This window comes from Tamandua tetradactyla, chromosome 21, assembly GCF_023851605.1.
Source record: "Tamandua tetradactyla isolate mTamTet1 chromosome 21, mTamTet1.pri, whole genome shotgun sequence".
Lineage (NCBI taxonomy): Eukaryota > Metazoa > Chordata > Mammalia > Pilosa > Myrmecophagidae > Tamandua > Tamandua tetradactyla.
This window is the reverse complement of record NC_135347.1, coordinates 25,756,652-25,782,413: the sequence shown is the minus strand read 5'-3', so window position 1 is coordinate 25,782,413 and position 25,762 is coordinate 25,756,652. Positions and strand designations below refer to the sequence as shown.

The 25,762-nt window shown below is 36.1% G+C and overlaps 1 long non-coding RNA gene and 1 other non-coding gene across 6 annotated transcripts in view; both read right to left on the bottom strand.

Moving 5' to 3' along the window:
* LOC143665533 (uncharacterized) overlaps window positions 1–25,762 on the bottom strand; it is an 84,355-nt gene that overhangs the window by 18,099 nt on the left and 40,494 nt on the right. For 3 of the 5 annotated variants that reach the window (XR_013167040.1, XR_013167041.1, XR_013167042.1), the window contains one exon: window positions 24,130–24,299. The exons of the other annotated variants lie outside the window; for them this stretch is intronic. This is a non-coding gene — a long non-coding RNA (uncharacterized LOC143665533). The remainder of the gene's footprint in view (window positions 1–24,129; window positions 24,300–25,762) is intronic. 5 annotated transcript variants of the gene reach the window in all.
* Window positions 12,762–12,866, bottom strand: LOC143665879 (U6 spliceosomal RNA). Its single transcript, XR_013167274.1, has one exon. It is a non-coding gene; the product is annotated as a U6 spliceosomal RNA (small nuclear RNA).

The following is a 25,762-nucleotide window of genomic DNA, read 5'->3' as shown; positions in this document are numbered from 1 at the left end:
TTAATTAAAAAAAGAATTAACAAAACAATTAGAAATCATTTCAATGTACATGTACAATCAGTAATTCTTAATAACATCACATAGTTGCATATTCATCATTTCTTAGTACATTTGCATCGATTTAGAAAAAGAAATAAAAAGACAACAGAATAAGAATTAAAACAATAATAGAAAGAAAAAAAAAACAAAAACAAAAAACCTATACCTCACATGCAGCTTCATTCAGTGTTTTAACATAATTGCATTACAATTGGGTAGTATTGTGCTGTCCATTTCTGAGTTTTTATATCCAGTCCCGTTGTACAGTCTGTATCCCTTCATCTCCAATTATCCCTTCTCTTTTTTTTTTTTAACAGAAAAAAAGAAATTAACCCAACATTTAGAGATCATACCATTCTACACATGCAATCATTAATTCTTAACATCATCACATAGCTGCATGATCATCATTTCTTAGTACATTTGCATTGGTTTAGAAGAACTAGCAACATAACCGAAAAAGATATAGAATGTTAATATAGAGAAAAAAATAAAAGTAATAATAGTAAAATCAAAACAAAACAACACAAAACAAAACAAAAACCTATAGCTCAGATGCAGCTTCATTCAGTGTTTTAACATGATTACTTTACAATTAGGTATTATTGTGCTGTCCATTTTTGAGTTTTTGTATCTAGTCCTGTTGCACAGTCTGTATCCCTTCAGCTTCAATTACCCATTGTCTTACCCTGTTTCTAACTCCTGCTGAACTCTGTTACCAATGACATATTTCAAGTTTATTCTCGAATGTCCGTTCACATCAGTGGGACCATACAGTATTTGTCCTTTAGTTTTTGGCTGGATTCACTCAGCATAATATTCTCTAGGTCCATCCATGTTATTACATGGTTCATAAGTTTATCTTGTCTTAAAGCTGCATAATATTCCATCGTATGTATATACCACAGTTTGTTTAGCCACTCTTCTGTTGATGGAGATTTTGGCTGTTTCCATCTCTTTGCAATTGTAAATAATGCTGCTATAAACATTGGTGTGCAAATGTCCGTTTGTGTCTTTGCCCTTAAGTCCTTTGAGTAGATACCTAGCAATGGTATTGCTGGGTCGTATGGCAATTCTATATTCAGCTTTTTGAGGAACCGCCAAACTGCCTTCCACAGTGGTTGCACCCTTTGACATTCCCACCAACAGTGGATAAGTGTGCCTCTTTCTCCGCATCCTCTCCAGCACTTGTCATTTTCTGTTTTGTTGATAATGGCCATTCTGGTGGGTGTGAGATGATATCTCATTGTGGTTTTGATTTGCATTTCTCTAATGGCCAGGGACATTGAGCATCTCTTCATGTGCCTCTTGGCCATCCGTATTTCCTCTTCTGAGAGGTGTCTGTTCAAGTCTTTTTCCCATTTTGTAATTGGGTTGGCTGTCTTTTTGTTGTTGAGATGAACAATCTCTTTATAAATTCTGGATACTAGACCTTTATCTGATATATCATTTCCAAATATTGTCTCCCATTGTGAAGGCTGTCTTTCTACTTTCTTGATGAAGTTCTTTGATGCACAAAAGTGTTTAATTTTGAGGAGTTCCCATTTATTTATTTCCTTCTTCAGTGCTCTTGCTTTAGGTTTACGGTCCATAAAACCGCCTCCAGTTGTAAGATCCATAAGATATCTCCCTACATTTTCCTCTAACTGTTTTATGGTCTTAGACCTAATGTTTAGATCTTTGATCCATTTTGAGTTAACTTTTGTATAGGGTGTGAGAGATGGGTCTTCTTTCATTCTTTTGCATATGGATATCCAGTTCTCTAGGCACCATTTATTGAAGAGACTGCTCTGTCCCAGGTGAGTTGGCTTGACTGCCTTATCAAAGATCAAATGTCCATAGATGAGAGGGTCTATATCTGAGCACTCTATTCGATTCCATTGGTCGATATATCTATCTTTATGCCAATACCATGCTGTTTTGACCACTGTGGCTTCATAATATGCCTTAAAGTCAGGCAGCGCGAGACCTCCAGCTTCGTTTTTTTTCCTCAAGATGTTTTTAGCAATTCGGGGCACCCTGCCCTTCCAGATAAATTTGCTTATTGGTTTTTCTATTTCTGAAAAATAAGTTGTTGGGATTTTGATTGGTATTGCATTGAATCTGTAAATCAATTTAGGTAGGATTGACATCTTAACTATATTTAGTCTTCCAATCCATGAACACGGTATGCCCTTCCATCTATTTAGGTCTTCTGTGATTTCTTTTAGCAGTTTTTTGTAGTTTTCTTTATATAGGTTTTTTGTCTCTTTAGTTAAATTTATTCCTAGGTATTTTATTCTTTTAGTTGCAATTGTGAATGGGATTCGTTTCTTGATTTCCCCCTCAGCTTGTTCCTTACTAGTGTATAGAAATGCTACAGATTTTTGAATGTTGATCTTGTAACCTGCTACTTTGCTGTACTCATTTATTAGCTCTAGTAGTTTTGTTGTGGATTTTTCCGGGTTTTCGACGTATAGTATCATATCGTCTGCAAACAGTGATAGTTTTACTTCTTCCTTTCCAATTTTGATGCCTTGTATTTCTTTTTCTTGTCTAATTGCTCTGGCTAGAACCTCCAACACAATGTTGAATAATAGTGGTGATAGTGGACATCCTTGTCTTGTTCCTGATCTTAGGGGGAAAGTTTTCAATTTTTCCCCATTGAGGATGATATTAGCTGTGGGTTTTTCATATATTCCCTCTATCATTTTAAGGAAGTTCCCTTGTATTCCTATCTTTTGAAGTGTTTTCAACAGGAAAGGATGTTGAATCTTGTCAAATGCCTTCTCTGCATCAATTGAGATGATCATGTGGTTTTTCTGCTTTGATTTGTTGATATGGTGTATTACATTAATTGATTTTCTTATGTTGAACCATCCTTGCATACCTGGGATGAATCCTACTTGGTCATGATGTATAATTCTTTTAATGTGTTGTTGGATACGATTTGCTAGAATTTTATTGAGGATTTTTGCATCTGTATTCATTAGAGAGATTGGTCTGTAGTTTTCTTTTTTTGTAATATCTTTGCCTGGTTTTGGTATGAGGGTGATGTTGGCTTCATAGAATGAATTAGGTAGTTTTCCCTCCACTTCGATTTTTTTGAAGAGTTTGAAGAGAATTGGTACTAATTCTTTCTGGAACGTTTGGTAGAATTCACATGTGAAGCCATCTGGTCCTGGACTTTTCTTTTTAGGAAGCTTTTGAATGACTAATTCAATTTCTTTACTTGTGATTGGTTTGTTGAGGTCATCTATGTCTTCTTGAGTCAAAGTTGGTTGTTCATGTCTTTCCAGGAACCCGTCCATTTCCTCTAAATTGTTGTATTTATTAGCGTAAAGTTGTTCATAGTATCCTGTTATTACCTCCTTTATTTCTGTGAGGTCAGTAGTTATGTCTCCTCTTCCATTTCTGATCTTATTTATTTGCATCCTCTCTCTTCTTCTTTTTGTCAATCTTGCTAAGGGTCCATCAATCTTATTGATTTTCTCATAGAACCAACTTCTGGCCTTATTGATTTTCTCTATTGTTTTCATGTTTTCAATTTCATTTATTTGTGCTCTAATCTTTGTTATTTCTTTCCTTTTGCTTGCTTTGGGGTTAGCTTGCTGTTCTTTCTCCAGTTCTTCCAAATGGATAGTTAATTCCTGAATTTTTGCCTTTTCTTCTTTTCTGATATAGGCATTTAGAGCAATAAATTTCCCTCTTAGCACTGCCTTTGCTGCGTCCCATAAGTTTTGATATGTTGTGTTTTCATTTTCATTCACCTCGAGGTATTTGCTAATTTCTCTTGCAATTTCTTCTTTGACCCAGTCGTTGTTTAGGAGTGTGTTGTTGAGCCTCCACGTATTTGTGAATTTTCTGGCACTCTGCCTATTATTGATTTCCAACATCATTCCTTTATGGTCCGAGAAAGTGTTGTGTAAGATTTCAATCTTTTTAAATTTGTTAAGACTTGCTTTGTGACCCAGCATATGGTCTATCTTTGAGAATGATCCATGAGCACTTGAGAAAAAGGTGTATCCTGCTGTTGTGGGATGTAATGTCCTATAAATGTCTATTAAGTCTAGTTCATTTATAGTAATATTCAGATTCTCTATTTCTTTGTTGATCCTCTGTCTAGATGTTCTGTCCCTTGATGAGAGTGGTGAGTTGAAGTCTCCAACTATTATGGTATATGAGTCTATTTCCCTTTTCAGTGTTTGCAGTATATTCCTCACGTATTTTGGGGCATTCTGATTCGGTGCGTAAATAGTTATGATTGTTATGTCTTCTTGTTTAATTGTTCCTTTTATTAGTATATAGTGTCCTTCTTTGTCTCTTTTAACTGTTTTACATTTGAAGTCTAATTTGTTGGATATTAGTATAGCCACTCCTGCTCTTTTCTGGTTGTTATTTGCATGAAATATCTTTTCCCAACCTTTCACTTTCAACCTATGTTTATCTTTGGGTCTAAGATGTGTTTCCTGTAGACAGCATATCGAAGGATCCTGTTTTTTAATCCATTCTGCCAATCTATGTCTTTTGATTGGGGAATTCAGTCCATTGACATTTAGTGTTATTACTGTTTGGATAATATTTTCCTCTAACATTTTGCCTTTTGTATTATATATATCATATCTGATTTTCCTTCTTTCTACACTCTTTTCCATATCTCTCTCTTCTGTCTTTTTGTATCTGACTCTAGTGCTCCCTTTAGTATTTCTTGCAGAGCTGGTCTCTTGGTCACAAATTCTTTCAGTGACTTTTTGTCTGAGAATGTTTTAATTTCTCCCTCATTTTTGAAGGATAATTTTGCTGGATATAGGAGTCTTGGTTGGCAGTTTTTCTCTTTTAGTATTTTAAATATATCATCCCACTGTCTTCTAGCTTCCATGGTTTCTGCTGAGAAATCTACACAAAGTCTTATTGGGTTTCCCTTGTATGTAATGGATTGTTTTTCTCTTGCTGCTTTCAAGATCTTCTCTTTCTCTTTGACCTCTGACATTCTAACTAGTAAGTGTCTTGGAGAACGCCTATTTGGGTCTAATCTCTTTGGGGTGCGCTGCACTTCTTGGATCTGTAATTTTAGGTCTTTCATAAGAGTTGGGAAATTTTCAGTGAAAATTTCTTCCATTAGTTTTTCTCCTCCTTTTCCCTTCTCTTCTCCTTCTGGGACACCCACAACACGTATATTTGTGCGGTTCATATTGTCCTTGAGTTCCCTGATACCCTGTTCAAATTTTTCCATTCTTTTCCCTATAGTTTCTGTTTCTTTTTGGGATTCAGATGTTCCATCCTCCAAATCACTAATTCTATCTTCTGTCTCTTTAAATCTATCATTGTAGCTATCCATTATTTTTTCTATGTTTGCTACTTTATCCTTCACTTCCATAAGTTCTGCGATTTGTTTTTTCAGTTTTTCTATTTCTTCTTTATGTTCAGCCCATGTCCTCTTCATGTCCTCCCTCAATTTATCGATTTCATTTTTGAAGAGGTTTTCCATTTCTGTTCGTATATTCAGGATTAGTTGTCTCAGCTCTTGTGTCTCATTTGAGCTATTGGTTTGTTCCTTTGACTGGGCCATATTCTCAATCTTTTGAGCGTGGACAGTTATCTTCTGCTGCTGGCGTCTGGGCATTTATTCAGATTTCTCTTGGTGTTGGACCCAGCAAGGTTGTAATATTTTTCTGTGAAATCTCTGGGTTCTGTTTTTCTTATCCTGCCCAGTAGGTGGCGCTCGTGGCACACGTTTGTCTGCGGGTCCCACCAGTAAAAGGTGCTGTGGGACCTTAAACTTTGGAAAACTCTCGCCGTCCTGGGGGTTCGCTAGCCGAAACGGCTTGAGCCGGCCCGGGGTCCGAACGCAGGGAGGGTTGCTGGTCGCCGCAGCCAGGGAAAGAGCCCGTCCGAATTTCCTAGTCGGCCCTGGGCAACAAGCGTGGCGGGAGGGCGCCAGCGGCAGCGGCCCGCCCGAGAGAGTGCACGTTCCCCGGGAGTCACGGGTTTGGAAGGGGCCTCCCCCACCCGTCACCGTTCTCCGCGGCCTGGGGGTTTCCGATCCAATTCTCTCAGTTGGTCCGGGGGCTGCGCGTGGTGTGGGCGCCAGCCGTCTTTGTTTCAGGGGACCGCCTCTCCAATTCTCCCAGCCGGCCCGGGAAGGGGGAAGGGAGTAACTCCGGCCGCTTGCCACCCCGCCCGGTAAGGCCCGCGCGCCTCGGCGATCTCACCCGAGCTGCTTCTCTCAGCCAGCCAGCCGTTCCAGGATGGGGTACGCTGTCTTTTTTATCTCTGTTGTGGCTTTGGGCGCCTTCTGTATCGTTTCTACTCCCCTAGTAGGTGTCCTGGAGAAGAAACTAAGATCCGCGCGTCTTACTAAGCCGCCATCTTCTTCATTTACATTTTATAAAGATTTTACCCATTCAGAAATACTTGCTGAGATTTTGATTGTGATTGTCTAGTACTTATGGAAAATTCAAATCAATGAAATCTTTATTAAGTTATCTAATTCAGGTGTGCGGTATTTTTTTTTTTCTATTTATTTAGGTTTGCTTTCATATCCCACATCAGTGCTTTATAGTTTTTATTCCAAAGAACTTGGATGATTTTCTATTAAATTTTTCTTGTGTTGTATGATTTTGGTGCTATAATAAATGGAAACTATTAATTTTCTTGACTCTACTACTCTTCATTATGCCCAGATAATGATTTTTAATTTTTAATTTGTCTGTATTTTTCTTATCATGGGGAGAATAATATTTAAATATTAGATATTCAATAACAGTTTCTAGAAAAAATAGTGTTTAATATACGTTCATTTGATTTTACATTTTACACAAAGCACACGTCACAAAATGCAGTAAAATATAAAGTGGTCTTTACTGTAAATTCCATATAGTCAACTGATGTTGCCAGAATAAGCAATTTTTGTCAAACTCTGGTATTCACAGTCAGTGTTGTAATCCAACCATGATTTGATAAAATCAGGCTATGAATAAATGTGTCATTGTTATCTGATTCATCAAAGAAGTTATTCATGTCATTAGTGAATGAGTTTAGCTGTGTCATAGATAGTAGTTAATATTTCCATTTACATTGAGGTGAAAATGAAACAATGGGGATATTTGTTGGAACTTCATTTGTTCATCAACAACATGTGTTACTTCTTTTCTAAATTGCATAATGGATTTTAAATGTTGGAAGTATATTTTCCTTCTTTCTATTTTAGCCATTGACCACATAATGTCCTCAAACAGGATACACTTCTAAATTTAATTTGCATTATTAGTATGTTCTCATCATCACCTTAATCCTTAAAAATCAACACCACAATAAATCAAGGCCTTATTTCCATGATGTACATATTCCTTTCAAGGACGATTTAAAACTACAAAGAAGATGTTACTGAATGTGGAGTTGGGAATTGATGTGTCATAACACACTACTGTATAGAATATTTCCCGATGTAAATATAATATATATGTAAAGCAAAATGTGTCATAATGAAGAGCAGTAAAATAATTAAGAAGTGACGAGTTTTGAGTTTTTATTACCTTTGCTTTTGCTTTTGGTTTTTCATTGTTGAAGTTTTTTTTTTTTTTTATCTTTTTTTCAGATGGTGTTGGATGCATATATTTTGTACATCATAAAGATAGTTTCACTTTGTGCTGGTTTGAAAGGAAGAATGCCTCCTAAGAAAAGCCATGTTTTGATATAAATCCCATTCTTAAAGGTAGAATAATCCTTATTCAATACTGTATATTTGAAACTGTAATGAGATCAACTTCCTGGTTGATGTGATTTATTAGAGAATAACATGTCTCCACCCATTTGAGTAGGTCTTGACTGGTTTACTGGAGTCCTATAAAAGAGGAAACATTTTGGAGAAAGAGATTCAGAGAGAGAAGAGAATGCTGCAGCACCACGAAGCAGAGAGTCCACCAACCAGCGACTTTTTGAGATGAAGAAGGAAAACACCTCCCGGGGACCTTTATGAAACCGGAAGCCAGGAGAGAAAGCTAGCAAATGATGCCGTATTCGCCATGTGCCCTTTCAGCTGAGAGAGTAGCCCTCACTGTGTTTGCCATGTGCCTTCTCACTTGAGAGAGAAACCCTGAACTTCATCAGCCTTCTTGAACCAAGGTATCTTTCCCTGGATGCCTTTGATTGGAGATTTCCATAGACTTGTTTTAATTGGGACATTTTCTCGGCCTTAGAACTGTAAATTAGCAACTCATTAAACTACCCCTTTTAAAAGTCATTCCATTTCTGGTATATTGCATTCTGGCAGCTAGCAAACCAGAACACACTTTTTAAATATTTATGATATTTATATATATATATGATATATAGATTTTCTTGAGACTTTTTAACTTAGCATGATATCACAGAGTTGTTCTATGACAATATTGTTCTTTTCAATTGTCGCCTAGCATTCCGTAATTGTTTCCTTAACATAAGCTATTTAGGCTCTTCCTACATTTCATTACTGTACAAACTGTACCTAAAATGAACATTCTCACAAGCGAGTAATTCTGGTATAGAAACATAGCATGGTTTTGTTAAGTATAGTTTTTTGAATGTCCTACTTAATGGTCTTAAAGAATAAACAATTCCTGAAAGATTTACCATACTAACTACATTTGGTGGATTTTTATTTGTGATGACTTTGATTATATGGCTTAAGGGTTGAACTCTGCGGAAAGGTCTTCCTGTATTCAGAATATTTATAAGTTTTTTCCCTAGTATGGTTTCTCTGATATCTAATAAATTCTGAGTTAAGGCTTTCCCACATTTCCTTCTGTAGTAGGGATTTCATCTTTTTGATTTATCTGATGTCCCATCATTTCAGCTTTTCATAAAAGCTTCCTTAAAGTAATTACAGAGACAATTCTTTTCTAACTGTGTTTTCTGATGTTCTGCAAAGAATGCACTATGTCTGAAGCATTTTTCACATTTACTAGAGTGATAGGATTTCTCTTTTGTATACATTCACCGATGACTAATAACAGGCGAGCTAAGGGGTTTTCCACATTCATTATACTCAGTTTCTTCTAAGTAGGGATTTTTTTTAATGTTCCAATATGTCTTATTTAATCTTGAAAGCTTTTCTGCATTTATTACATTTATAAGACTTCTGTGCATTGTATTGTCTCTCATGATGGGTAAAGATTGGATTCTAGGCTTTTTTCTAGCCATAACAGTTGTAGGGTTTCATACTCATTAACTCGCTGATGATTTGAAAGCTTTCCTTGATCATAAATAAACATTGAATGCTTCCTGAAGAATTTCCCATAACAGGCATTTCTAAGTTTTTTTTTTTGTCTGTATGAAATTTATGATTATCAAAAAGAGATGAGCTTCTCAGGAAGGGTATTCCATATATAATTTTTTTACATTCTTGTTTTTCTCACCAGCATGATTTTTTTGATGATTGATAAAGGATTGTATTGGAAGACTTTCACACATTCCTCACATTTATAGCTGTTCTTTGTGAAGCCTCTGCCCTACCAGTCACAGTCCTTCTCATTTTGACATTTTATTGTTTGTTCCCTCAGAAGAGATACTTCAAAAGTATTTTGTCTTAGGATTGATGTCTTTGTTTCAAACAAAGAATCCTGCATATGTACTTAATAGAAGTTCCCTCCTTCCATCCAGGGTTCACCTCCCTGCTCCAATTGGGTGACTAGTTTTGGTTAAGATGAGAGAAGCCTCAGAGACACCAGTTTTCCATCATCATATCACCTGACATGGCTCACTAAGGAGTGAGATGCCTCCACTCAATCTGGGTAAAGCACACAGTCATTTTTCCAAATGTCAGTGGTCCCTGGATCTAGGCTACTGGAAGTCCTAGAACCATTCTGTCTCTTGTTCTTCTGGGCAGCTACAGAGGATCCTTAGTAAGCCAATCCCAGAGCTTCAGCACAAGTATTTAAGCTTCTTATTATGTGCTAGACTCAGGCAAAGCTGTTAGCTCCAAACCTCAATAACTGCAGAGCTTCTGTGAGATGGAGCTCTGTCCCCACCAAGCCTATTCCTCCTAAACCCAGGTTCTTTCTCCTGACTAACTTCCTTGAAAGGAGGGCCTCTGCCTGGCCCAGCCTGAGGCCTCAGTGCCGTAGTTGCACAGGGGCCACTCAAACGTGAAAGAATGTTCCACTTTGGGTCACAGAGCTATATGCAAGCAGCCTACAACCACTTCGTGATACATGCCTGCATGGCCATGCAATTGGGTAGGACCTCTCCTTTTGTTCTGAATATAATAAATTTAGTTGTTACTTTATATAATTTGTTTTAATAGTTGCCCTAACAACTAGTACATACAATTTATGAAAATTAAATAATCAGCTCTCCCTCTGCTTTATACATTAAATCTAGTTTGCCAATGTCTTTTACATCTTAACTAGCAACAGAAGAAAGCTGCATTTTTGTTTTAATCCTTCAGTCACCCATTGCTCTTTTTTTCCTCCTAGTGAACAAACTTTTTATTCTACCTACTCCTATCTCTTTTTGTTTGTTTTTGGACTCATTATTTTCACTATTAATCTTTATTAATTTTTTTTAAGTTTTATTTAATAAATTCCGGTGCTTTGAATTGAAGACAAGTAACCTATTTCACTTCATATATATAATTAAAGAGATGGTATTTGTGGAGAATAATGATTTAACATTGTAATATAGGCTCAGATATAGATTGTCTTTATTGTCATATTTTCGTATTTTGTTGATTTTCAGTTTTAATGCATTTTGATCTAATGATATTTGTTCCCCTCATCCATCTCGCTCTCTCTCTTCCTTATTTATGGTTTCCCTTTAAAAAAATGTAGGAGCACTTGAAAAATTAATATATTCTCTGTTATTGTGTTACATTGTTCATATTCTTTAATATTTATTGTATATATAAATAATGTATCATGAAAGCGGAGAATGTATATAATGTGTATAAGTGGTGTGTCTTTATTTATAGACTTACTTTTTTGTCTTTTTCTATAATAATGGTAATCTTATAATTATTGCCCCCCAAAAGTCTATATTATATCATGTAACTGGTTAAGAACATAAACTCATTTTAATCTATACCAAATGCATATTGTTTCCCTCCCCAATAGAAACAAACAAAAACTATTTTTCCATAAGATCAATTACTAATTGAAATCGAACTCAATTCTGTACAATTTCATTGCTGTGATCTCCAAGATTACATTTTTGTTTTAACAAGCTTTGTTTATATGAAAATTATTAGACATTTTAACATATCATATATTGCTTTAAAATGATTGTATCCATTAGTTAGGGACCAAACAATAATTTTGCAGAAAGAATTCTTCTTTGAATACCAGTGCACTGCTTATTTGCTATGTGATTTGGGGCCATTTACTTTAACTCACTGTACCTTAGATTGTTAATCTGTAAAATGGGAATAAAAAATGCCTCATAATTTTTTTCCTTTGCTTGTTTTCATACTGTTTTGCTTTGATTTTGTTGATTTATATGCTTGTTTTATTTTTATGAGTTAATGAAATAGAACACATAAAACAGTATGTGACACAATTTTGGCATTTACTAGTTTTAAATAGTCTTAACTAATCTGAAAATGTTTATTTTAATCACTTTAAAGTCTGTTTGCATTTATTAATAGGTCAACTGTCCGTGGTCTTTGTTCTGTCATATTGTTTTGTGCTCTATATTTCCTTGGCACTAAAATAGTTTACTAGTGTTTTTTTTTTTTCAATAGTATGCATGTATATATATTTGATAATTTGAATGTTCGTATTTCAGTTTCTGTATTTATCTCTGTAACTATAATTTTATATATCTGAATCTTTTACCTTTTTTATGGTACCTATTACATGTCCTCTATTAGCAAAAATGAAAATTAGCATATTTTGCTTTCCTTCAACTTTCCCCTCCTTCTACTCTTTCCTTTCAGGTGATTATACTATTTTTATGTTACGTATTTATATTGTTAAATATATTTAAAATACCATTGCTTGATTTTTCTCTTTAACTTTACTCCACTTATAAATGAGGTGATAATCAGTGTATTAAGTTATAACTTCTCCCTCTTCCTCTTCCTAGTTGGTTATATACATAAGTTTTGTTTTGCCATGAGAACTTACCCAACTTTTTTTAGCTTTAGTTTTGCAATAAAGTAAAATCCATGTTTATCTTCATTTCCTTAAAGGTAGTTTATTTTTCATTTATTATTTGTTTTATTCATGAACATATGATAACAATTATTTTTTTGTTTCTGAAAAAGTGCAAATAATATTTGTTGGTGCTATATTTGAACTAGAGATGGTTCGGGCATAAAAATACCTGAGGTATACTTTCATACATGAATACTTTTAAGAATTTTCCCTAGCGCTGCTGTATTGAAAATATTGCTGTAAAGAAAAATAATATAGCCTATCTGTTTCCTCTTTATGTGACTTGATATCTTTATTTATTTAACCACACAAACTCTTTAAAATAAAGTAACTATATGTATATGTATGCTAGCATGAGCATTTGAATCATCTTTACTTGAACTATAGTGTATTCTTTAAAACTGTAAATCCAAATAATTTTTTCTTCCCAAATATATATATATATATATATATATATATATATATATATATTTCAAATAAATATTTAAAATTCTGTTTAATATTTTCACTTTTATCTTTAGGAGAACTAATTTTGTGTGTCTTGGATTCTATTAACTTAACTGAATATCTACCATTGTCTTGCTAACTCTTTTAAAATGATCTCTTAATTTTAAAAATATGGACCGCGTCACAAATTTGCATGTCATCCTTGTACAAGGGCCATGCTAATCTTCTCTGTATAATTCCAATTTTAGTATATGTGCTGCTGAAGTAAACAGAAATTTTTTTAAACTCTATACATTCCATTTCATTTTGCATACCCTTTCTCATTTCTCTTAGCTGTCATCCACACTTAGTGTTTGGCAGTTTGGATTTTTACCTGTTTCTTTCAAATGTGCCTTTTTTATATGTTTTTATTTTATTTTGCTTTTATATTTTTCTCCTAAATTCTGAGTTCTTGTATTTCTGACCAATGGGTTTGTAAATAAATTATATTGCTTTATTTATCATACATCCATCTTAAAGTAAGTGATTCCCATTTTAATTTTTTTTCATGGAAACACTTTTCAACTACCATAAGTATTTTCAGGTGTCTTTCCTCTATTTGTGATATATATTCTATGTTTGTTCTCTTTTTTTTTCAGGAATTCTCCAAATGGAGATGCTGAATTTTGCCCCTTTCTCACCATTTCCCAGGGAACTTTGCAAATGTTTCTTTATTCACTATTCAAATCACTCTAGGATTTAACAGGACATCATACCGGACAAACCCACAAAATCTCATGCCCTATTCAAGGTTCCATGTACTTATGGTGTTCAATTAAACTGTCCATGAAAGTTATATTAGGAAATGTACTAGTTAAAATATGAATTTTGTACCAATTAAACATCTTTTTGCTTTAGTCTCACACAGAAGTTGAAGTTTTAAAATATGAATGACCATCTATTTTCAACACCCTGCAATATTGACATTCCTTTGTTCTTCCTCATGCAAAAACAGTTTTTAGTTTGTACATTTAGTAACTATCATTGTTCATTCTAGGTGTTCCTAGGTTATACCATCTCAGTCTTTATTTATCGTCTCTCTTCCCTTCTGGTTTCATATGTACCCCCAGCCCTCCTCCCTCCATCATTCTCACATTCAGCTTCATTCAGTGTACTTACATTATTGTGCTACAGTCAGGTAGTATTATGCTACCCATTTCTGAATTTTTACAATCCGTCCTTTTGCACGATCTGTATCCCTTCAGCTCCAATTACCCATTTTCTACCCTATTTCTATCTCCTGATGACCTCTGTTCTTAAATGAAATTCTCCAAGTTCATTCATTGATGTTAGTTCATATCAGTGAGACTATACAGGGATATCTATAAAATGCATAGGAGTGGGGAAGGCGTGCTTCCCCAGACCAGTTTCTTCTCCAGGACACCTACTAGGGGAGTAGAAACGATACAGAAAGCGCCCAAAGCCACAACAGAGATAAAAAAGACAGCGTACCCCATCCTGGAACGGCTGGTTGGCTGAGAGAAGCAGCTCGGGTGAGATCGCCGAGGCGCGCGGGCCTTACCGGGCGGGGTGGCAAGTGGCCGGAGTTACTCCCTTCCCCCTTCCCGGGCCGGCTGGGAGAATTGGAGAGGTGGTCCCCTGAAACCAAGGCGACTGGCGCCCACACCACGCGCAGCCCCCGGACCAACTGAGAGAATTGGATCGGAAACCCCCAGGCTGCGGAGAACGGTGACCCCGTGACTCCCGGGGAACGTGCACTCTCTCGGGCGGGCCGCTGCCGCTGGCGCCCTCCCGCCACGCTTGTTGCACAGGGCCGACTAGGAAATTCGGACGGGCTCTTTCCCTGGCTGCGGCGACCAGCAACCCTCCCTGCGTTCGGACACCCTCCCTGCGTTCGGACCCCGGGCCGGCTCAAGCCGCTTCGGCTAGCGAACCCCCAGGACGGCGAGAGTTTTCCAAAGTTTAAGGTCCCACAGCACCTTTTACTGGTGGGACCCGCAGACAAACGTGTGCCACGAGCGCCACCTACTGGGCAGGATAAGAAAAACAGAACCCAGAGATTTCACAGAAAAATATTACAACCTTGCTGGGTCCAACACCAAAAGAAATCTGAATAAATGCCCAGGTGTCAGCAGCAGAAGATAACTGTCCACGCTCAAAAGATTGAGAATATGGCTCAGTCAAAGGAACAAACCAATAGCTCAAATGAGACACAAGAGCTGAGACAACTAATGCTGAATATACGAACAGAAATGGAAAACCTCTTCAAAAATGAAATCGATAAATTGAGGGAGGACATGAAGAGGACATGGGCTGAACATAAAGAAGAAATAGAAAAACTGAAAAAACAAATCGCAGAACTTATGGAAGTGAAGGATAAAGTAGCAAACATAGAAAAAATAATGGATAGCTAGAATGATAGATTTAAAGAGACAGAAGATAGAATTAGTGATTTGGAGGATGGAACATCTGAATTCCAAAAAGAAACAGAAACTATAGGGAAAAGAATGGAAAACTTTGAACAGGGTATCAGGGAACTCAAGGACAATATGAACCGCACAAATATACGTGTCGTGGGTGTCCCAGAAGGAGAAGAGAAGGGAAAAGGAGGAGAAAAACTAATGGAAGAAATTATCACTGAAAATTTCCCAACTCTTATGAAAGACCTAAAATTACAGATCCAAGAAGTGCAGCGCACCCCAAAGAGATTAGACCCAAATAGGCGTTCTCCAAGACACTTACTAGTTAGAATGTCAGAGGTCAAAGAGAAAGAGAAGATCTTGAAAGCAGCAAGAGAAAAACAATCCATTACATACAAGGGAAACCCAATAAGACTTTGTGTAGATTTCTCAGCAGAAACCATGGAAGCTAGAAGACAGTGGGATGATATATTTAAAATACTAAAAGAGAAAAACTGCCAACCAAGACTCCTATATCCAGCAAAATTATCCTTCAAAAATGAGGGAGAAATTAAAACATTCTCAGACAAAAAGTCACTGAAAGAATTTGTGACCAAGAGACCAGCTCTGCAAGAAATACTAAAGGGAGCACTAGAGTCGGATACAAAAAGACAGAAGAGAGAGATATGGAAAAGAGTGTAGAAAGAAGGAAAATCAGATATGATATATATAATACAAAAGGCAAAATGTTAGAGGAAAATATTATCCAAACAGTAATAACACTAAATGTCAATGGACTGAATTCCCCAATCAAAAGACATAGATTGGCAGAATGGATTAAAAAACAGGATCCTTCTATATGCTGTCTACAGGAAACACATCTTAGACCCAGAGATAAACATAGGTTGAAAGTGAAAGGTTGGGAAAAGATATTTCATGCAAATAACAACCAGAAAAGAGCAGGAGTGGCTATACTAATATCCAACAAATTAGACTTCAAATGTAAAACAGTTAAAAGAGACAAAGAAGGACACTATATACTAATAAAAGGAACAATTAAACAAGAAGACATAACAATCATAACTATTTACGCACCGAATCAGAATGCCCCAAAATACGTGAGGAATATACTGCAAACACTGAAAAGGGAAATAGACTCATATACCATAATAGTTGGAGACTTCAACTCACCACTCTCATCAAGGGACAGAACATCTAGACAGAGGATCAACAAAGAAATAGAGAATCTGAATATTACTATAAATGAACTAGACTTAATAGACATTTATAGGACATTACATCCCACAACAGCAGGATACACCTTTTTCTCAAGTGCTCATGGATCATTCTCAAAGATAGACCATATGCTGGGTCACAAAGCAAGTCTCAACAAATTTAAAAAGATTGAAATCTTACACAACACTTTCTCGGACCATAAAGGAATGATGTTGGAAATCAATAATAGGCAGAGTGCCAGAAAATTCACAAATACGTGGAGGCTCAACAACACACTCCTAAACAACGACTGGGTCAAAGAAGAAATTGCAAGAGAAATTAGCAAATACCTCGAGGCGAATGAAAATGAAAACACAACATATCAAAACTTATGGGACGCAGCAAAGGCAGTGCTAAGAGGGAAATTTATTGCTCTAAATGCCTATATCAGAAAAGAAGAAAAGGCAAAAATTCAGGAATTAACTATCCATTTGGAAGAACTGGAGAAAGAACAGCAAGCTAACCCCAAAGCAAGCAAAAGGAAAGAAATAACAAAGATTAGAGCACAAATAAATGAAATTGAAAACATGAAAACAATAGAGAAAATCAATAAGGCCAGAAGTTGGTTCTATGAGAAAATCAATAAGATTGATGGACCCTTAGCAAGACTGACAAAAAGAAGAAGAGAGAGGATGCAAATAAATAAGATCAGAAATGGAAGAGGAGACATAACTACTGACCTCACAGAAATAAAGGAGGTAATAACAGGATACTATGAACAACTTTACGCTAATAAATACAACAATTTAGAGGAAATGGACGGGTTCCTGGAAAGACATGAACAACCAACTTTGACTCAAGAAGACATAGATGACCTCAACAAACCAATCACAAGTAAAGAAATTGAATTAGTCATTCAAAAGCTTCCTAAAAAGAAAAGTCCAGGACCAGATGGCTTCACATGTGAATTCTACCAAACGTTCCAGAAAGAATTAGTACCAATTCTCTTCAAACTCTTCAAAAAAATCGAAGTGGAGGGAAAACTACCTAATTCATTCTATGAAGCCAACATCACCCTCATACCAAAACCAGGCAAAGATATTACAAAAAAAGAAAACTACAGACCAATCTCCCTAATGAATACAGATGCAAAAATCCTCAATAAAATTCTAGCAAATCGTATCCAACAACACATTAAAAGAATTATACATCATGACCAAGTAGGATTCATCCCAGGTATGCAAGGATGGTTCAACATAAGAAAATCAATTAATGTAATACACCATATCAACAAATCAAAGCAGAAAAATCACATGATCATCTCAATTGATGCAGAGAAGGCATTTGACAAGATTCAACATCCTTTCCTGCTGAAAACACTTCAAAAGATAGGAATACAAGGGAACTTCCTTAAAATGATAGAGGGAATATATGAAAAACCCACAGCTAATATCATCCTCAATGGGGAAAAATTGAAAACTTTCCCCCTAAGATCAGGAACAAGACAAGGATGTCCACTATCACCACTATTATTCAACATTGTGTTGGAGGTTCTAGCCAGAGCAATTAGACAAGAAAAAGAAATACAAGGCATCAAAATTGGAAAGGAAGAAGTAAAACTATCACTGTTTGCAGACGATATGATACTATACGTCGAAAACCCGGAAAAATCCACAACAAAACTACTAGAGCTAATAAATGAGTACAGCAAAGTAGCAGGTTACAAGATCAACATTCAAAAATCTGTAGCATTTCTATACACTAGTAAGGAACAAGCTGAGGGGGAAATCAAGAAACGAATCCCATTTACAATTGCAACTAAAAGAATAAAATACCTAGGAATAAATTTAACTAAAGAGACAAAAAACCTATATAAAGAAAACTACAAAAAACTGCTAAAAGAAATCACAGAAGACCTAAATAGATGGAAGGGCATACCGTGTTCATGGATTGGAAGACTAAATATAGTTAAGATGTCAATCCTACCTAAATTGATTTACAGATTCAATGCAATACCAATCAAAATCCCAACAACTTATTTTTCAGAAATAGAAAAACCAATAAGCAAATTTATCTGGAAGGGCAGGGTGCCCCGAATTGCTAAAAACATCTTGAGGAAAAAAAACGAAGCTGGAGGTCTCGCGCTGCCTGACTTTAAGGCATATTATGAAGCTACAGTGGTCAAAACAGCATGGTATTGGCATAAAGATAGATATATCGACCAATGGAATCGAATAGAGTGCTCAGATATAGACCCTCTCATCTATGGACATTTGATCTTTGATAAGGCAGTCAAGCCAACTCACCTGGGACAGAGCAGTCTCTTCAATAAATGGTGCCTAGAGAACTGGATATCCATATGCAAAAGAATGAAAGAAGACCCATCTCTCACACCCTATACAAAAGTTAACTCAAAATGGATCAAAGATCTAAACATTAGGTCTAAGACCATAAAACAGTTAGAGGAAAATGTAGGGAGATATCTTATGGATCTTACAACTGGAGGCGGTTTTATGGACCTTAAACCTAAAGCAAGAGCACTGAAGAAGGAAATAAATAAATGGGAACTCCTCAAAATTAAACACTTTTGTGCATCAAAGAACTTCATCAAGAAAGTAGAAAGACAGCCTTCACAATGGGAGACAATATTTGGAAATGATATATCAGATAAAGGTCTAGTATCCAGAATTTATAAAGAGATTGTTCATCTCAACAACAAAAAGACAGCCAACCCAATTACAAAATGGGAAAAAGACTTGAACAGACACCTCTCAGAAGAGGAAATACGGATGGCCAAGAGGCACATGAAGAGATGCTCAATGTCCCTGGCCATTAGAGAAATGCAAATCAAAACCACAATGAGGCGGGCCACGGTGGCTCAGCGGGCAAAGTGCTTGCCTGCCATGCCGGAGGACCTCGGTTCGATTCCCGGCCCCAGCCCATGTAAAAAACAAGCAAACAAACAAAATACAATAAAACAAGAAAATGTTTAAAGATGTTTCCCTTTCTTCCTTCCTTCCATCCTTCCTTCCTTCTCTCTGTCTTTCCTTCCCTTCCTCCCTCTCTTTAAAAAAAAAAAAAAAAAAAAAAAAAAACCACAATGAGATATCATCTCACACCCAGCAGAATGGCCATTATCAACAAAACAGAAAATGACAAGTGCTGGAGAGGATGCGGAGAAAGAGGCACACTTATCCACTGTTGGTGGGAATGTCAAAGGGTGCAACCACTGTGGAAGGCAGTTTGGCGGTTCCTCAAAAAGCTGAATATAGAATTGCCATACGACCCAGCAATACCATTGCTAGGTATCTACTCAAAGGACTTAAGGGCAAAGACACAAACGGACATTTGCACACCAATGTCTATAGCAGCATTATTTACAATTGCAAAGAGATGGAAACAGCCAAAATCTCCATCAACAGAAGAGTGGCTAAACAAACTGTGGTATATACATACGATGGAATATTATGCAGCTTTAAGACAAGATAAACTTATGAACCATGTAATAACATGGATGGACCTAGAGAATATTATGCTGAGTGAATCCAGCCAAAAACTAAAGGACAAATACTGTATGGTCCCACTGATGTGAACGGACATTCGAGAATAAACTTGAAATATGTCATTGGTAACAGAGTTCAGCAGGAGTTAGAAACAGGGTAAGACAATGGGTAATTGAAGCTGAAGGGATACAGACTGTGCAACAGGACTAGATACAAAAACTCAAAAATGGACAGCACAATAATACCTAATTGTAAAGTAATCATGTTAAAACACTGAATGAAGCTGCATCTGAGCTATAGGTTTTTGTTTTGTTTTGTTTTGTTTTGATTTTACTATTATTACTTTTATTTTTTTCTCTATATTAACATTCTATATCTTTTTCGGTTATGTTGCTAGTTCTTCTAAACCAATGCAAATGTACTAAGAAATGATGATCATGCATCTATGTGATGATGTTAAGAATTAATGATTGCATGTGTAGAATGGTATGATCTCTAAATGTTGGGTTAATTTCTTTTTTTCCGTTAATTAAAAAAAAAAAAAAGAGAGAAGGGATAATTGGAGATGAAGGGATACAGACTGTACAACGGGACTGGATATAAAAACTCAGAAATGGACAGCACAATACTACCCAATTGTAATGCAATTATGTTAAAACACTGAATGAAGCTGCATGTGAGGTATAGGTTTTTTGTTTTTGTTTTTTTTTTCTTTCTATTATTGTTTTAATTCTTATTCTGTTGTCTTTTTATTTCTTTTTCTAAATCGATGCAAATGTACTAAGAAATGATGAATATGCAACTATGTGATGTTATTAAGAATTACTGATTGTACATGTAGATTGGAATGATTTCTAATTGTTTTGTTAATTCTTTTTTTAATTAATAAAAAAAATCATAAAATGTAAAAAAAAAAAAATCACTTGAAAACACTGTACACATCCCACAAACCTCAGCATCGATAGCTAGTTAGCATCGTGATGCTTTCTCTAATATTATAAACACTCCAAAACTATCAACTTAACATTTTGAAAAAGCACATTAAATTTTATTATATGAATATTTTATACTATAAAGAAATTCAAATAGAAATATTTATTTTCATTTTCATAATATATTTCATGCATTTTTGTTCTCTGGTATCTAATAAAGATATAACTTGATTTCTCAAAAAAAAAAAAAAATTCATAGGAGTAACCTCCAGGATAATATCTTAACTCTGTTTAAAACCTCTCAACCACTGATGCTTTATTTTGTCTCATTTATCTCTTTCCTTTTTTGGTTGAGAAGGTTTTCTCAATCCCTTGATGATGAGTCACAGCTCATTCTCGGATTTCTATCCTATGTTACCAGGGAGGTTTACACCCTTGGAAGTCACGTCCCAGGTACAGAAGGGGAGAGTGGTGAGTTTGCTTGCTGTGTTGGCTGAGAGAGAGAGAGGCCACATCTGAGCCACAGAAGATGTTCTCTCGGGGTGACTCAGGCCTAATTTTAAGTAGGCTCAGTCTACCCTCCACAGAGATAAGTTTCATATGAACAAACCTCAAGTTTGAGGGCTCGGCTTACTGATTTGGTTGTCCCCGTTGCTTACAAGAATATCAGGAATTCTTCAAATGGGGAAGTTGAATTTTCCTCCTTTCTCACCGCTCCCCCAAGGGGATTTTGCAGACTTTTTTATTCACTGTTTAAATCACTCTGGGATTTATCGGGGCATCACTCTGAACCTCCATACATAGTTTTCCATTACTGTTCAAGTTCTAGGGAATTTGACAATATCACAAACAAGAATTTTGGTTGAATTGCCAATATTGCGTTTCTCATCTTACTGAAATTTTGCTTTGTCATATTTTTCTGAGCTCTGGAACCAAGATCAAACTCCCATTTTTCTACTGAAACTAATGCAGCTGGCAAGTTCTCCACCTGTCTGGTTATGTTTTATTTCTTTGAAGATGGAGTTAATCATTTATACCTTGCTCTTCTTGCTGTTTCAGGGTTGTTTCCAAGATCAATAGAAGACAATACTAACTGAATATCTCCAACTTTGAGCTAATTACTGAGTTATTGTCTCTAAGCTCCAAACTTATTCTTATACAGTTTGCTTTGTGATGTTGCTGCTGGACTCTGCAATCTACATTACTTAGAACCATCTGTATTTCTATTAGATCCTTACAGTAGAGATAGATTCACAGGCAGGAGTGGGAACACATTTAATCCTTCTTTTTTCTTTGTTTGCTCTGGGAGTTGTTTCATTCTCAGCAAAAACAATAGTTTCTATTGTTCAGCATCTTTCTGCTCTTCCAGAGTCAGCTTAATTGTACCCTTTCTTTGAAGTTTAAGTATCCAGGCTTGGTAGTTCCCCTTCTTGTCTCCTAAGGTACCAGAAGCAACTGGGCACTGCACTTTAAAGAGATTTGTGTACCAGCTCCAAAGCGCTCTTCATTCATTTTCCTAAGTCTGATCATTGCAAAAAATTTCCTTTTGTTTTTCTAATTCTCTGAGTTTTAGTTGTTTCCTATACTTTTAATTTGTATGCTACAATGTTCCCTATTTGCTTTGTGTGTGTGTGTGTGTGTGTGTATGCTGTATGACAGGGGCCACATTCATTCTTTTCCCATGTGAGTATCCCATTGCTGCGGTACCATCTGGTGAATTTTTTGGGGGGGTGTGCGGGCAGAGTACACAGGCTGGGAATTGAACCCGGGTCTCCCACATGGCAAGCGGGAATTCTACTACTGAACTACTTCTTTTGCACACACACACAAACCCCGCCCACTTGCTTTTACTCGTCTTGCTGCCAAATTTCAAACAATTCTCTAAATTAAGTTCTGTGTCAAAGTATATAGCATGGTTTCTATTTTCCTGAATAAAACTCCATTGATGCAGCCTTCAATACATGCCTCTCCCTGGTTTAAAATAAGAGAATGGAGAATTATCTTTTGCATTAACTGCCCATCCAATGTGTTCCTTTGATCATGGCTATGGCTCAAAGAAAAATTCCTACACTTATTTTCAGTATCTCAGGCTATGAAGTCCTAACAAGCGCTAATATATTGTCACTTACTATACAGAGTTACCTCTAGACCACTTTGAGACATTTATCACCTATTTAGAACAGAGCTCAAACTAGGCTAAAAGCTTCTATAGGATATTAAATGTAAATTACAAGAGTCTGTTCTGGAAGTGTCATCCATAGTGCTACCTCATATGTCACCCCCGTGATACCTTCCTTTGATCAACACTCATTTACAAGGAGGACAATATGGCCACTGGAAGTTTCTTTTACTATGATCTCAGATAATTTTGTAAAAAGGGAAATTACAACAGTAAATTTGAGAATGCTTAAAGGATGTTGTTTCCCACATTTGCTGTAACCTGAGGCTTGCCAGCTAGCACTGTTTCATTGTTTCCACTTTCAATATCACACTTCCACATTTTCCCAGTCTGTCTTCAATTCTACCTTAACATTTCTGGTATGACACATTATACCTCTTCACTATAAAATGTTAAAAAATCCTACCTGGACTATTTAAATATGTATAAAATATATGAATAAATTAGCTGCCAGCTTTTATCTAATAAACCTTCAATTTGGAGACCATTTTTACTGAACACATATGTGCCTGGAACCATTTGATGTACTGGAAATAAAACAGTGAATACAACAAAACAAAATCCAGAACTTCATATGGCTTACCCCAAAAAGGAATGGAATTAGCCGCTTAATGGTAATTAAGCCAATTACCATGCATGTGTGTTCCATGAAAACTGAGAATCACTGAGCTAAGTAATCCAATAACTACCTAATTTTTTACATCTCCATCCAGAGCAATAGATCCTACCACCTACCAGGATAGTCCAACGTAAGATATGTTTCAATATTGAATTTTTATGGACAAATCCTAGTTTCATTGCCTCCAAATATAAACTATTACAGGAAGCTGATTGATATGTTTAGTAAAACTGAAAGCATTTATAAAAATCTTTTTTCACAACTACAAGTAAATTACACTCCCATTTCAACATGGGCTCAGCTGCTTCTTATGGGTCAATTTTTGCACCAGAACTTTAATAAATGTAGAGAAGACATATGTTTTCCTCACTGTAAAATCATGATTTGGCAGCAAATAGAAAATATTTTTGTAATATCACAGAAATGATTTCTGATAAAATTGATAAGGGTAGGGATAAAAATAAAATAAATTTAGTTTAAAAAAACAATATTTTAATCTTCATGGCAAAATGAAACAGGAATTATATTTAACTTTAGTATTTTTAAATTATGCTTCTTATATAAGGTGTTTTACTTTAGAACATCTTTAAAAATAAATGGTTTCAAATGAATTAAACATTTGAATATTTAGAGTATGACACCTTCTTATCTCAGCTTCTTGCCACAAATGCAGCGTGAATACTCACTGTGACTTGGCAATTGCCCACTGACTGCAAGTTCAGATTTATGAGGAGGCAACAATCCAGTTCTGTTTGTTTGCCTTTGGTTCAGCAGTCTGTTCCTGTGGTGTTTTCCACATGGCATACAAGTAGGAAGGTCAAGATCATCTTGGTCCAGGGATTTGGAATCTAAATTACTTATTAGAAAAAACAAATCATGGTCCTTAGAGGAATATGAGGCATTGCATTATTTGGCAAGGATTGCCTAAAATAATCAAACTCTTACTCTAAGGCAAAGAAAAGGCATTCACCTCCTGGGGAATGCACAAAGAGTAGAAGCTTGCATATAGGTGCCACTCCTATGAGTATGTAATAAAACCTAGCTACTTATAAAGACAATCTGTATCAAAAAATATTTTAAATTATGGAAATAACTTAGATCATGCACAAATGGAATTAATTACATTATCAGAAAAAAGTGGCATATGCGTGTGTTTAAATCATGGATTTAATTCATACTGAAATTTGTATATCTTCAATATAAAGGACGGAGCAATTATAGTTTAATCGAGACAGACAGCTCATCCATAGCATCGGAGCCATCTGACAGGAGTTCCATATTTCTGGGTTGCCAGTTATATTTGGGATTTGCCAAGGAGCCAGATGCTTTCATGGTTTTCCACTGTATAGTAATTGCTCTCCAAAGAACAAAAAAGTGAAAAGACAAGAATAGTTTCATTTTTGCTTATTTTAAATATTTTTGCTTTCTGTTTTCTTAATTTATTCTGCTATAAACAAATAATGGTGTTAAAAATACTTATTAGAAATTAAAACTATGCATTCTGAAAGTGAATCATTTATATTTCTTGAGCCATTAGAACCAGAAAAAGTGAAAGAAAAAGACTTTGGATCTCATTACCTTCAATGTGTAGAAATTCTTGAAAATTTCTAAGGATGGCTGAGATTGGACTGCATGTTATCAAAGGTGAAGGATAATAGCACCACGCATACAATATTAACTCCATACATATTTTTTGAATGAATAAATAATTGGTAGTAAGAGATATGATAAATACAATCAGGATAACGATTATCTACACCCCTAAAAGGACATTAGAATGGAAATTGGGACATTACTGTTTTCCAGGGTGTTATGCAGAACCTCTTACCCCATGTGACCAGCCTCTTGCAAAACCAAACCTGCCCTAGCCCACATGGCAATTGCATGAGTGTCCTTGCATCTCCCTTTGGCAGCTCCATTCCTGATATAAATCCTCTTATCCAACATCCTCTCTCCCCGGGAGTTACAGCCCCAGCAAATGCAAACTTGCAGTAACTTCCCATATAGCTCGCTGCTTCTAAACTGATTGTCATGGTCAGGTTCATGTGTCAAGTTGGCCAAGTGGTGGTACCTGTTTGTCTGGTTGGGCAAGTGCTGGTCTGTCTGTTGTGATGAAGACATTTCATAGAATTAAATCATCATCATGTCAGCTACATCCACAGCTGATTCCATTTGTAATCAGTCAAAAGGAGAGTGTTTTCTGCAATGAGTGATGCTTAATCTGATCACTGGAAGAATTCAGAAGAGACAGCCTCCTTCCTGCTTCGGCCAGCGAGCCTCTTCTGTGGAATTCGTCCAGACCCTCCATCGGAACTGAGG